Source organism: Electrophorus electricus, chromosome 20, assembly GCF_013358815.1.
Source record: "Electrophorus electricus isolate fEleEle1 chromosome 20, fEleEle1.pri, whole genome shotgun sequence".
In the NCBI taxonomy this organism is placed as follows: domain Eukaryota; kingdom Metazoa; phylum Chordata; class Actinopteri; order Gymnotiformes; family Gymnotidae; genus Electrophorus; species Electrophorus electricus.
The window spans coordinates 8770471-8786365 of NC_049554.1; positions in this window are offsets into that span (position 1 = coordinate 8770471).

Sequence of the window (15895 nt, forward strand, 5' to 3'; positions counted from 1 at the left end):
AGCTGATTTACTGTATTCACATATTCGCTATACAAAGCATAAGCATTCCCATTCTATTTCCCTGGGCAATACATAATATCAGAATCAAACATTCCCCATTGTGCCGCCCATCCCTGCTCCACGGCTCCCAACTTTGCAGATGTCTCAAGGGATTATTATTGGTGAAGACAGTACATTTCTGCTAAGGAGTCCCTGAATTAATCCGACACAGCCCACTTTAATGCCAGGAACTCCAATTTCATTGCACTATATTTGTCGATGTTTCTTTCAGTTACCCGCAATCCACGACTAGCATACGCCACAAGCCGGCACGTCCCCTTTTCATCCTCCTTTGCCAACACTGCCCCCAACCCTCCATGGCTTGCATCTATTTCCAAATAAAAATATTTATTAAAATCAACAAAAGCCAAAACTGTAGTGGCTGTCATCTTTTTCTTTAACTGTTCAAATACGGCATTACAGCTATCATTCCAAAGGTCTGAAAAGGTCAGTCGATAACCTTTAGGTCATTTCTTTCTCCTCTTTACAGTACCGTGGGACACTACTTGATGGAGGGGGGCTGCAGTTTTTGCAAAACCTTCCACAAACCTCCGATAGTAACTTGCAAACCCCAGAAATGATCTCAGGTCTGTCACATTACTAGGCTTCTTCCATGCTGCCACTGATTCCACCTTCCCTGGATAAGATGCCACCCCCTGCTTGGATATGACATACATGCCCCAAGTATTTCACCTGAAGTTGGAAAAAAAAACACATTTGGCAAAGTTGATTTTCAGTCCAAAAGATTTGAACAATTTCAGGACCTCTTCCAGCCTCTGTAAGTGTTCCTCAACAGTTTCTGAAAAAATGACCAATGTGATCCATATATAATAATGAGCAAAATCTCTGATCACCTAATATCCTCTTCATCAACTGTTGGAAGGTTCCAGGACTTCTGGAAAGGCCAAACGGCATACAATTCTACTCATACAGGCCAAAAGGAGTACAAAAAGCCATCTTTGCTTTGTACTTTTCTGCCACTGCCACTTGATTGTAGCCACTTGCTAAATCAATAGTTGTAAACCACTGGGCTCTACCCAAAGCATCTAAAGATTCCTCAATCCAGGGCAGTGGGTATGCATCCTTACAGGTTTTGCATTTAAATGCCTGTAGTCCACACACATATGGATGGTTTTGTCTTTCTTCTACACTGCTACAGCTGGAGAGGAGTATACGCTATAGCCCTCATCTATCACCTTTTATTCTAGCAGTTTTTGAATATGCGTTATCACTTCTACATATTGATTTGGTGGGAGTCTATGATATTGCTGGTGTATCAGAACCTCATCACCCAAGTATATTTCATGCTTGATCAAATCTGTAAATCCTAGATCATTCTTCCCTGCTGAAAAAACTGCACTATATTTACATAACAGCTGTCGCACCCAGTCCTGTTGTACACCATTCAAATTTCCAGGTCTCTTTACATCATTTGAGTCTTTTTGCTCCTGTCCTGCTGTTTGACTCCCCACAGCAAGGGGACTTCATGAATCTTTCCAATAAGAAAATTAAACATATTACAGATAACATTTGGAGTATTAATGTGGCATCAGGCACTTACATAGATCCCAAAACAACCATGGCAATAAAGGCATTAGAATCTTTTAATCCTATCCACGAGCCTAAACTAACATCTTTGATCTCATGCTCAAAATCTTCCACTTGTTTACTTGATTCACTGCCCACACACTATGTTCCAAAAGCCTAGGCTGCAGCTAAAGTAGGCTACATTTCTCAGCAGCTGCATAATAGGAGACTGTTCTAAAGTGAAGGAGCCTTCAAATACAGCATAAAGTGCAGCCCATGTTTGGAGCAATTTGAAGGATGCAACTCTTTTGTAAACTCAGGAACATTGCAAAGATTAAAGAACATACTATCTTTGCATGATGCATAAAAGCAATCTAGTCCATGCATTTATTACCAGATTGGACTACTGTAATGTCTATCTGATAATCTATCAGCTCTTTTTGTCAAGTTACATCTACTCCTGGTGTCATGCTGTTGTTGATACTCAACCTGTCTCAGCTGTTGTAGCTCATTGCACCACCCTCTGATGTCCCCCTGCTGTGAGGCCCAATCCCCTCCACCCACTTCTCCATTGCCTTGGGCAGATGTTCTTGTGCCAGATGTGTTGAACACACCTACACTCATTAAACCCAGACTAGGACTTCTAGAAACCTGAAATACTTTAATTGCTTATTTGTTTTCATTATTATTTTGCTCTTTATTGTTAATATTGTTGCTATTGTGGTGTCTGGTATTAACCAGAGGAGGATGCCACTGTTGTCCTGGGCTTGCTCAGTGCAGTTTGGACTTGAACATCTGTAAAGCTGTTTTGTGACAACAGCTGCTATATAAATAAAACTGACTTTGATTTTGATCACTTATCTCTAAATAAGTAACGTGCTGATTCGGCGACTGATGATGCATTTGAAGGTCTCTTGATATTCAGCCAAAATAAGGTATTTCAGTAGGCAGCATACTTAACATATTAAGGAACTGAGACTGCCTCCTTGTGGGGGACATGCATTCTATGACCTAAAATGCTGTCTATGTAGAGTGCTCACTGGGTATTGAGACAGACCCTCTGTGTGAGCCATTGTGGTGCCTTGCCAACTTATCAGAGCAGAGTTCATCAATTATTCATGAGTCTACCAAAAAACAGTTCTTATAGGGCCATATCATAACATTGGAAATGGGTGTGTATAACTTGGGCATTTTTCTTTCTGGCCAAAATCACATACCTTCTAGACAGACATTAGAGAACAATATGAAAATACAATAAATGCATTCTGTGGCACCTTTAAAAAAATCTAACAAATGAGGGGAAAAACATAACGAATGCATATTTTTCAAGACAGGTGCATTGCAAAATACATTTACTTTATAGAGTTGTATATATAGGAGATATAGAGCAAAAGATCTAAGTGACATTCAAAGAGGGTTATTTATTGGGGCACGGATAGCAAGAGTGATGTGCATTAAGAGGTGCCGGTAACACATAAGCAAATAGGGTTAGGAAAAGAACGCATTGAATGCATTAGTGTGATGGATAAGGAAAGAGGAAATGTTCTTCAAGTAACTGGGAATGTGAATGGACATGGACAAACCTTTAGCAAGAATAGTCTGTCTACAGCTACATAGTTTATAGTATGGCTGCTGTACATAAAACTCACATTACAAAGGCAAATGCTCATTTGAGAATTTAGTGGACTCTAGCAATTAGGGAAAAAAGTGGTATGGTCAGGTAAGTTATCTTTTACTATATTCTTGACATGGGCAAGTGCATGTGTGAACTACACCAAGAGAACGATACAGATCTGAAGGCTTGACCCGACAGTATGGGAATCTGGTGGCTTTGCTGTGGGATGAATTTTCATTCGTTGTCTTAGAGGGAAGGGTCATAGCAAATCAATACAAAACCATGGTCATGTTTAGTCCCTCCCAGCTTCCATGGTTTCCCTATCTTGTGTGTATTGGTTCCATTCATTAGTTTTGTTTTCTCCACCCCTCGTTTGGTTTTCGACGCCCGCCATTACTTTCACCTGTTCCTCGTTTCTAGTCTTAAGTTCATGTATATAAACCCTGTCTTGGTGCCTATGTCTTGCTGTTATTGTTTGGATGACTGAATGCATGTTTTTGAAAGCCCGTATCCATAAGTTTGTACTCTGCCTTTGAGTTTGTTAGCCTCCGAGTTCTTCCTAGCATCTGTTATAGCCTGCTTTGCTTGTTTACCTTCGTATGGTTTTTGTTTATCATGTATCCCCATACTCTAGATATTGGCTTAATGACCCTGGACTACTGGATTTGCCCCTAATAAATCTCGCTCCTCTCCGCACTTGCGTCCGCCTCCTTACTACTCACCGTTACAGCTACGCAGACTGATCACCTTTATCCTATGATAAAACATATCCTGATCATATTACTTCATTACACTGCACTGGCTCCCTGTAAAAATCCATATTGATAAGTATCATATTGATAAACACTGAATGGTCTTGCCCCAAACTTAACTCCCAGTGCCACCTGTGCTTGGATCAAAAGGTACAGGCTCTTTATAAGTACCTTGAATAAGAAAATCTACTGCAGTGGGCAAGGCCCTTTCCTATAAAGTTTTGTATAGTCAGGCATTTTATTAAATACTTCTCATCTTAGGTAAAGGTGTAGATCTGGGGATTCATGGGTATTGAAAGTTATGATAAACTAGGATGTCACATACCTTCTACTCAAACATTGGAGAACAATTTGAAAATACAATAAATGCATTCTATGGCACCTTAAAAAAAATTAAACAAATGCGTGGAAAAACAGCAAATGCATATCGTTCTAGACACGTGCATTGCAAAATACAATTACTCTATAAAGTTGTATATATAGGAAATATAGAACAAAAGATCAAGTGCGGGATTTAACTAGGAGGTGTCCTGTCCCTGCAGCTGTTCTGCATAGGCCTGAACCTGAATGAGACATTGACTCACAAGCCCATCTCACCACGATATACAGCAATGACATCGGAATGTCACCCGGACTGGATAAGTGTGGTCGTATGGTTACAAGGAGAGAGAAGGTGGCTAGAATAGAGGTACCTATACAAGTATCTTAGAATCCCACAGGCAAATGGGATTCATGAAGGGGCCACAATGAAGGCAGCTACGGCAAAAAACCTACAAAGAGTGAGGCAACTCCTGAGAAGTCAGCTGAATGGTAAGATCTGGGATATCAACATCTATTCTCTACCAGTCACCAGATACTCCACTGGTATAATAATGGAAGTGGCTGATATGGAGAAATCCTACCATAGGCAGGAAAATGCTGGATTGAAAGACAGCACAGAGGCACTAATCATGGTAGCACAGGAACATGCGCTAAAAATGAGATCAATAGAGGCTGGGATCTACCACATCAGGCAGGACCCCACATGCAGGCTGTGCAAAGACGCCCCTGAGACAGTCCAGTACATAATGGTGTGATGCCAGATGCTAGCAGGTAGGGCATACATGGAACGTCATAACCAAGTGGCTGGCATAGTGTACAGAAACATCTGTGCTGAGTACAAGCTGGATGTTCCAAGGTCTAAGTGGGACCTTATGCCTTTATGAATTTCTGATAGCTGGCTGATTTCTCCCGGTGTGGTCTTTATCATGGCCTCCAACCTCCTCCACGGAGGACACTTCTCCTTGATGGTGTTCATCTCGTAGCCAAGCATCTCACTTTAACTGTTATATCACTGTTTCTGTTACATATCAGCTTGTTGGTTTCAGTGATGGTCACATTAGGGATTGTAAGTAGAGCTGCATTCACATCTTCCAGCAGCCGTTCAGGTAATTCATTTGGTCTTGGTAGTCTGCTACATTTATGTAGTCGGTTCATCTTATCCATAATTTTCAATCCAAGGTCAGCAGCTCTGGTATTGAGCTTGGACACATTGGGTCTTAGTTCTGGGGTGTGGGGATGATAACTCCCCACTGACCTGCCATCCCCTTGCCATAGCATATGTGTACCTCGTCAGTCTCAAGTTGTGATAGTGATTTAAATTGGTGTTCACAAATTATATATATATATATATATATATATATATATATATATATATATATATATATATATATATATATATATATATATTAATTACACACACTATATTGCCTTCACACGCATATGAATTTGACATCCCAATCTTAATCCATAGGGTTTAATGTGATGTCGGCCCACCCTTTGCAGCTATAACGGCTGTTATAACAGCTGTTATAACTCTTCTGCGAAGGCTTTCCACCAGGCTTAAGGGCGTGTTTATGTGAATTTTTGGCCATTCTTCCAGAAGCGCATTTGTGAGGTCAGACACTGATCACTGATGCAACCGTCTTGTGCAACAAGACGGACAAAGATTTGATGACACCAATAGAATATGATAGGCTTAGCTTTCCACAGTTACTCCCTTTACCAACAAGGTGACTGTTTCTATATTTTAACTGCGGGACTTGCTGTGATACTGCCGCAATGTCTAGCAATAGAAGCTTTAGCATAAAATTTTTAGCCAGTGGCCGGTCTCCTAATATAAAATGTTGCTGATAAAACTCTTCAATACAGAAGTTGAAAATGCTTTGGATTAAATTTTGTGGAAGTCCACACATTTAAAATCAATTTTATTACTGTTCCCATGAGAACTCCACAAAGTTTATCCTCATTTTCATTGTTACCATTGGAATATTTTAAATTTTGTCCCTATACCCATACAGCCTCTATTAAAAACTTGTAGGGGTATGTTACATAATTAAATATAGGAAGTGTAGGTGAACTAGTCATAGAAGACGTGAAAATATGTTGTCTGGTGGTACAAGCAAGTCTGCATTTCACACACCATATAGCAGTCAAAAAATTTAATTTTGCATTGTGTTTTTAATTTACTTAAAGGGGTTGTATTATGAAAAAAAGCACTTTTTTGGTACTTCACATATATTTTGGGTATCCTGAATGCCCAAACTGTCAAATAAAACAATCCAGTTTTGTGTGCTGCCTACATCAAAAAAACATGAGCTAAAAAATCTGTTTCAATTAGGCTCCATTTGCTACATCAAGAGGGGAGTCATTAAAATTATGCCAGGATTATGATGAAGGGAAGATCTAAGCATGGGAAGTGTTTTGTTGTTCATTGTACAGGCCAGCACAAAACATTACATTGGCCCTGAGCCTCAGAGAACAGAAATGCTGAATGAATAAAGTTTATTTCTGATGGCAACATCCCAGCTACAGTCAGCAAAAACCAGTAACTTTCCCTAGATTTCTATATTAGAAAATGTCTGGTATGATTAATTTTCCAGCGTGGGTCAGTACAACCCAGGACAAGCAAAAAAGAATAATGAATACCAACTGTGTCAGGCTAAACTGCAGATGAGGGAAAAGTAGCTAGCTATGTATTTAAAAATTAATTATGCTAGCTAGCTATCAATGTATTTATCTGCAACCTATGCAGGGGTATTTGCTGATCTTGCATTGTGCTACTTTCTTTTTTGTTAATTGTTTTTGTTCTTATGTTAGTAATGTAGTTAATGTGGTCTCTGTTTTTTAAATGTTAGATGGGTGGCTTGTTCCTTGTTCTGATGCATCTTTCTTAATGGGTATTAAGTCACTCAAGGTGACTGGTGCTGTAGGAGACCTGGAAATGGAGAGGTGTTCATTCTCCTCCTGATAGCTTGAGGTGTCTTTCTCAAAATTAAAGATGTGAACTAAGGACCTCTACACATCCTCATGAGATGTGATCACCACTTCTTTAGTGTGCACATCCTCACTCAACTTCAAGTTTAGTGTATCCGGTACCATGGGAAGCTCAGATGCTGTGGGTAGCACAGCCCTCTCTGTCATGATGTTTGGTGAATACATGTCATCAAACAACAATTGGAAATATTAAAGGAGGACTTTATTCACCTCCTCAAGCTATGCAAATGTATTCCTGCTCAGATATTTATCTCAGGACCAATCCAAACTTTTACACGGGAAATTGAGCAGTTCAGCCAACTACTTGTGTAAAATAGCTGGCTCTCCTCTGCCTGGGGTCACCGCAAAGTGAATTTTAACATCCTTTGGGTGCATAGTGACTCTTGGATTTTCGTTGTTAACACACCTTGACAACAGACCAGGAAGTCCCCAATACTGCGCCACACCATGCCCTAAGGGGTGAATTGACTGACGGGTTAGAAATGATGCTACGACACAGTCTACTATTCCAGCATTATACAATAGCCAGTGACATGGTCATGAGATCCACAAGTTCACTTATTAGACCCCTATTAGATCTAACTTGATTATACTAAAGCTGAACAAACAAACTGAAGTATCACATGTTAAATGCAGCAGTTCTTAATGTTAGATTGTTACCTAACAAAGCCTTTACAATAGGGTGAATTGTTGAAGACTATTAGTTGGATATTATCTTTCCAACTGAAATCTGACTCAGCAATGACAATAACGTCGCTCTTATAGTCATTTTCCACCAACAAGCAACCAGAATCATTCTGGATCACACATCTAATTTTGAAATGTTCAGTGCATTTCCACCAAAATAAATACGTTCTGGAACCTGAAAAGTTTGTTATAAGCTGGAGCCAAAGAATAGTAGCTTCTTCAGTGTGAACCGTGATGACATGCTGGGACAAGATGTAGAGGAAGGGGTTATTGGCCAGTGCATTATGTTGTGCTTAATGGCATGCTAACAGACCAGCAAACCAGATGACCGGAGCACTGAATGCAACTACAGCAACACTCTAAGCTAACCCTGCATTTCCATCCACATCGGCCATTAATGACAATAGACATTATACTTAGCCTAAATGTAGTGTGTGATGGCCCGAGTGCCCCAGGGCAAGGAGCAGGACACGCAGACTCAATGAAGACAGACATTTATTAGATACAACATCATACAATGAACACAGTGGCACTCATGTGGAACAGGCAGAGTGAACACGAGCAACATGCACCACAGACAGAATCAGGATTACAATTAAAGACCGACAAACAGGCACACACTAACAGGGGGTTAAATATATACAAACATAACGGCAATAAACCAGATGCAGAAGTGTGCTAACAGGGGCTATGGTTATAAACAAGACAGTCTATGATCTCCCACCTCGACCCTCCAGCCTCAATGACTACCGCCCTGTTGCCCTCACATCAGTCGTGACGAAGTGCTTTGAAAAGCTAGTCAGAGACTTCATCACATCTTCACTGCCAGCCTCCATGGACCCACTGCAGTTTGCATACTGCCACAACCACTCCACTGATGATGCAACTGCACATCTGCTCCACACCACACTGACCCACCTGGACAAAGGGAGGGGTAATTATGTTAAAATGCCGTTTGTCGACTACAGTTCAGTATCATCCCCTCCCTACTTACTACTTAGTTGGAGGATCTAGGACTGCATACATCCCTGTGCTACTGGATCTCCAACTTCCTAACAGACAGACCACAATCAGTACAGGTGGGCAACTGTGCCTCATCCACCCTCACCCTCAGCACTGGAGCTCCTCAGGGTTGTGTCCTAAGCCCCCTTCTCTACTCACTGTACACCTACAACTGCACAGCCACTTCTAGCTCCACCATCATTGTCAAGTTTGCTGACGACACCGTCATGGGCCTGATCTCGGACAATGATGAGAGGGCCTACCTGGAGGAGATTAAACACCTGGAAAACTGGTGCCAGGAAAATAATCTCCTCCTAAACGTCAGCAAGACAAAGGAGCTGATCGTGGATTGCGGCAGGAAGCAGGAGCGGCACTACCAACCTGTGAGGATCAGTGGAACCACGGTGGAGAGAGTAGATAGTTTCAGGTACCTTGGTGTTCACATCTTGCAGGACCTGTAGTGGTCCCGCCATACCAACTCCCTGGCAAAGAAGGCTCGTCAGCGTCTTTACCACCTCAGATGCCTAAAAGACTTCAGACTACCCTCCAAGGTACTGTGGAACTTCTACACCTGCACTATCGAGAGCATCCTCACAGGGAACATCACAGTCTGGTTTGGGAATAGCACCAAGCAGGACAGACAAGCACTCCAAAGGGTAGTGCGTTCAGCAGAGCACATTACTCACACGGAACTTCCTGACCTGCAGACCATCTACTACAAGCGATGCCAGACCAAGGCCAGGAGGATTGTGAAGGACCCCACCCATCCGAACAATAGGCTCTTCTCTCTGTTGAGATCAGGGAAGCGCTTTCGCACCCTGAAGACCAAGACAGAGAGACTGAAGAGGAGCTTCTTTCCACAGGCCATTCGGGCCCTGAATCAGGGAAACTGATAAACTTTGGGGACCACCACCACCATGTAACATAACTGTAAATATGTTCAATTATCACCACGTAACATAAAACTGCAAATATGTCATCTACAAGATGGAACTGTACATTCTGTACATTGTGTACATACATATATACATAACCATATACATTGTACATTGTGTATATAAACATAATATAAATATATTGTACATACAATTGTTAATATATTTTATGCATATATAGAATATACATTTCTCTATGCACCCCTGTTTTCTTTTTCCTCAGTTTGGACAGAGCACTCTCAACCATTTCACTGCGATTTATACTGTGTATGACTATGTATGTGACAAATAAACCAAACTTGAACTTGAACTATCAGTTAAGGCACAACAGTATATCAAAAACCTAGGTGTCACATTTGACTATGGGCTAAGCTTTAAACGGCATGTTAGCAATATCTCCAGAACAGCATTCTATCATCTTCATAACATATCCAATATGAAAAGTATCCTCACAGCAAATAATAAAACTACTGCATGCATTTGTATCCTCATGTCTGGAGTACTGTAATGTACTGCTTGTAAATGTCCATAAGAATAATATTTCAAGCTTACAGAGGTTTCGGAATGCAGCAGTCAGGGTACTAGCATGCACAAAGATAAGAGATCATATTACACCCATCCTTGCCGTGGCTACTCATGTCCTCTAAAATTTACTTTACAATACTACTGTTTACTTTCAAGTGTTTACATGGCCTTCCCCCTCTATCTCAGCAATATGATCACAAGGCACACAGCCTCAATGCCCCACAGATCAGATGACAAAAACATGCTGATGGTGCCCAAAACTCACCTAAAAATTCAGAGGCTGGCTTTTGCTGCCATGGCCCCAAACTCTGGAAATCTCTCCCAGATGACCAGAGGGTCCTTGATGACTTTTAAGCTTTTAATTAAGCTGCTCTGCCTCCTCTCAGGGATTGATAAAAGACTGAGATCCTCTCAGGGACTGAGAGAAGAGTGTGTTGCTATAGCTGTGTATGGTTGTAAGAAGACTGCTATTCTCTCTGGGATTGAGAGAAGACTGTGTTGCTTCACCTGTTTATAGTAGGTATGCTCCAGTGAATCTAGGGAAAGATTAATGGAAATCTCCCTAGCAAGCATGGCAGAAATAGCCCTGTGGGGCCAGGCTTAAAATATGGCCCCATTTGGGCTTCCCACAGTAGACCCATTCCAGCTTGAACATTGGGGGTGTAACAGGGCCCAATTTTGCAGCTGCCTACACTGGCCCTACATAACGTACTCACATTTTATCTACACTTTTGTATTGTTCAGCCCATAGTTACCAATATTAGTGGCCCCTTAATTTACCCACAGTTTAGCATCTTGCCCACTCTGGGCGACGTATCTAATCAGGGCCACTACTCAGCCCACAGCTGCTTACACTGGCCCCACATAACTTACCCATGTTTAACACTTTTGCACTGTTCCACCCACAGCCACAGTGCTTTCCTCTAGTTTACCAACAGTTTAAAAACCACCCAAGAGTCTGAAAAAGGTCAAGTAATTTTTTTACTGTACAACATACAGAAAAAAAATATTAATTGCAGATTTTTCATTTGGATTCAATAAAGACTCTTAGACTTTATAACATGTCTAACATGCCTGCTGAATATTCTAAGCACACCAAAAATAAATATTAATATAAATAAACTGGAAATGTAATACCTTTCAAGTGCAAGGAAACGGACAATGTCAACCCTGTGATGGCAATGTAATGTATGACTTCTCATTACAAAGTGGCTTTTGTGCATAATAGCAAGCCCGTGAGACTACAGTGATCTGAGTACTTTGTATGTCAATTTCATGTATAATTTAAAATATACAAAATATTCAGTACAAGAATCTATAAAAGAAAATGACTGGCAAACCCTTATATAAAGGGGAAACCATAAGCAATCGACTGAACACATTACCATTAAAGGCTTTGCACAGTATTTTTACTACTTACTTAAAATGTTATATTAGTAAGAAGTATGTGATTATCTCTGTATGTCTGTTTCAGGTCAACATTTCTTGGGCACTGCAGAGTGCATAGCACAACCTCTAAATTAAAAAAAAATGTATTCTGCCCCCTAACTTCCATTAAATGATTACACTTTATTTGGTATTATCTTTGACCTCATAGATAACACTAATTGACTAATTACCTATAGAGAATCATAAGTTACCTTATATTGTATTTATATTGTATATACCTTATACTGTTTTTGGATGCAAGTGGGAGAAAGGTTACTATTTACATTTTCTTTATATTACATTTGTGGTGATTTTGTCGGCCAGAGGATGACAAAGTTCAAAGTTCATGCAGAGTGTGTAGCTTTCTCTCACAGAAACCGATTTTCTCAGCTGATTCAAAGAACTATTTGGAATTCTATCTCTTTTCCTTTGTTATCAGTGGGCAAGCATACCAATTAGAGCACACTGGGGTCATTGGGCGGGAGGGCTAAAAGATACAGGAGTACTAACAAACAATTTCTCTCATTTACAGTAGAGATGTACTGTATTAAAAAAATGTTTTTGGAACATTCAAGCATGTAAATTATTCTACTATACAAAACAAATAAAACTATGAACACTGAAAATGAGCACAACAGGTCTCTTTTAAATATAAGTGATATATTTAAACAAGTAATACAATTAACTATTATTTTTAAAATACAAATAATCTGCATTCACTTATTCTTTTGAATTTTTGCAAATTCAGTCTTCACTTAGGACTTCAGACCTGTGAACCTAAAATAAATAATTCAACTTTACTCATCATTTAATTTTTGTAGTCTTGATCCTTCAGTAGAATCTCCAGTCAATCAATATCCAAAATTGTGTTTAGTGGCTATGTAAGATCCTTTGGTGGAGCTATACTAGCTGTCTGTTTTTTAAAATACAGTTGTTAGCATTAGTTTGAAAACTGTAACTTCTTTAAGTTCAACTGATGACAATTTATGACAGCACAAAAATCAAAACAGAGTCCTTAAAAGATGATAGCAGATGCTCTGCGATAGATTCTCTATTATAATCAAGGAACCTAAACGTAAAACTTAAATGAGCCTATAAAAACATTTAAAAGTAACAGTTGTGGAAGTCTTTGTTAAATTATTTTTGGAGAGGGAAGATATTAGCATGAACTGGTGAAAATAAAGGACCTGGAGTGACTGAAGTAAGAACGGGGGTACTTAGAGGGGCCGGCACACTTGGAAGAGAAGACTGAGACGGGGAAGAGGAGGAACCAAAAGAGCCATAAAGTCTTCATCTTCGGGGGAGTCAATATATTATTTGTTGGTTCTAGTATGGAAATGAGAGCATTGTTTGCATACAATTTCTCTTATAAATGACAATAAAAAACAACTTTAATCTAATCCTAATAACGACAACACCTCAGTTAAAGAATACATACTGTTTTGAGTGATGTGCCTTCCCTAAGCATGCTAGAGTAAAGACAGTTTCAACAGATATAAACAGAATGTACAACAGCAACAAATCAGAGGCTTTGAATTTGTATTGAAGTTAACAATAAATTCTACAATTCAGATGAGATTTCTATATGCACATTTTGGTTCATTTGTCCATTTACAATACTGAATATCTACTATATAAAATTAGTGTTTGGTTCAAAAAGCATTTTTGTTTTAGAAAAGAAAAAAAGCACTTCTTCAGTACCTTAGGTTAGTAGTAAGACTAATTTACCAGTTCTGTATATAGGACAAATTTGCATGTTGTCAAGGCCTCCTCCTCACGAAACAGGAAGAGTTGTCTTGGGTACACACATAAGACATTTTAAATTTTAAATAAATATTTTAAATTCTGTATGCTTTTAACTTTTTTGTCTGTTGTTTGTCTGCTTTTACCCTTATTGCTGTAATGAAATATTTGAGGCCCAGAAGGGAAGGGTTACCTGTATAAATGCATCTAGTCAGCACAGCATGGGGGAGTATTAAAGACCAAGGTAAGATTGTTACTTCTCTGTAAGTAGAGAGCAGTTTTTGTCTGTGCAGACTTGTGGTTGACAGACTAATTAACTCATTAGTTACTACTAAGGACTTTGAGGGTTTTTTGGCAGAAGATTATTGCTAAACTAATGCACCACTGGACTTGTAAATACTTTCTCATTATTTTCACTTGTACGTTGGCTAAAGTAATAATTTGTGTGTTACATTACAGAATGTAGGAGAACAATCTGCTGTGGGAGCCTCTACAACCACTCAACACCCACACCTCCTCAACATCACACAAATCACAGAAAGTGCTTCATGAGTTAATTTGCACAGTTGCAGTAGTGTGCACAAAGAGCTGAGAACAACAAATATATCCATAAAGATAAGACTAAAAAATGATCATATATTGATGTGCGAAAGTGTCATATAAAAGAAATTGGTGGAATTCTGTAGCTTTCCGTCTGCTGACTTCAGTTAATCTTCTTGGTTTGCAATGGAATTCCCACAGAATGTGGCAAGCCATATTTACTAAAGTATCTTATATCCTAGTGACAGCATGTAGTCCAAGTCTGAACAGTTTACAAATAACTCCTAAATATGATATGCATGTAATCCAAAACAAACTTCGTGACCTTGTGACCTTGCCTAGTTTCAGTTGATTTAGAGATTGGCCTCTGTGATGGTCCTTATCTTTTTGCTGAGCAAAATCCTCATCTGTTAATCAACTCTGGTTCAACAATTGTCTGTTTTAGTAAAATCCAATCCTAAAAAAGCAATTATATTTAAATAATATATTATATAATAGTAGTAGTAGTAATAATAGACTAATAAAAATATAGCAAAGGTAACTACATCTACTGCTACTAACGCTAATACTACTACTACTACTAATAATAATAAAACAATTTAATGCAATAACATTTATTTTATTAATGGTAGAATGCTGAAATTCCCTGGTCAAGGAGGTCTGTTACTTTGCTACTTCTCTACTATTTGAAAACAGATGCAAGCTATATTAATTTATTCTATCTACCCTTAACACACTAAGTCAGGATCATATGATTTTTACAGCCCTTTTTCAAATTGGTAGGGAGAATAAATATTCGCATGACATGAAACAAATTTGAAAACCCACTTTTTTTCAAATCTACATGCAGGAAAATCTACATGCATGGTTTTGAATATTTAGTGAGTTTCCTGATTTCCCCTCCTCTGGTGTTGCGGTTCCCACAGTAACACCCTGCCATGTGTTCTTTGGTCCTTGTTTCATTTTTTCCATGTCATTTTTGTCCCACATTGATTGTTCCCAGCTGTGTCTTGTTTCCCCTCATTAGTCTGTCTATCATGGTTGTGTCCCTGTCTCTATGGTTTTCCTGTCTTGTGTCTTTGTTTTGCTATACTTCCTTGTTGTGGTTCATTCCTTAGTTTCCTTTTCTCTGCCCCTCATGAATTGCACCTGTGTCTAGTTAAATCTTCTTAGTACATGTATTAAACCCTCCCTTGTTGCTTGTGTATTTGTTGGATATTGTGATTCCTAGCCTCTGTGTTAATTCTTACAAATATTAGTTGTTTGTTCTTTTTGTTACTTGTATCATTGTATAGCATGCTCCCTTTTTTGTTATCTTGTGATTTTGTTTGTTTGTTAGTTAAGATGTATTCCCAGACTCTACTTATTGGTTCTATGGCCCTGGACTGTTCCAACGATTTTGATTCTGTATTTGCCCCTAATAAATCTCGCTCTTCTCTGCACAGGCGTCCGCCTCCTGACCACTCCAAGTTACACTGTCCATTTAAACCTTGTATTTCCTAGTGTGAGTCATTGTCCATGTTTCACTTAAAGTGTTCTATATTCTGGCTCCCTTGTCTTTTTCTTTTCTATCCTTTGCTCATTTTTCATGTTTTGTATTTATTCTAGTCACCTGTATGTTTTGTTATTCAGCCTTCTGTTTCTGATCCTATGCTGTCATGTATTCCAGGGTTATTTCTCTGTCAGACCCTGCTGACTTTACAACCCTGGACTGTTTCCAGGCTTACAATTCTGCATTTGTCCTTATTAAACATCACTCTCCTTATTGTTTCTGTCCTGCCTCACTA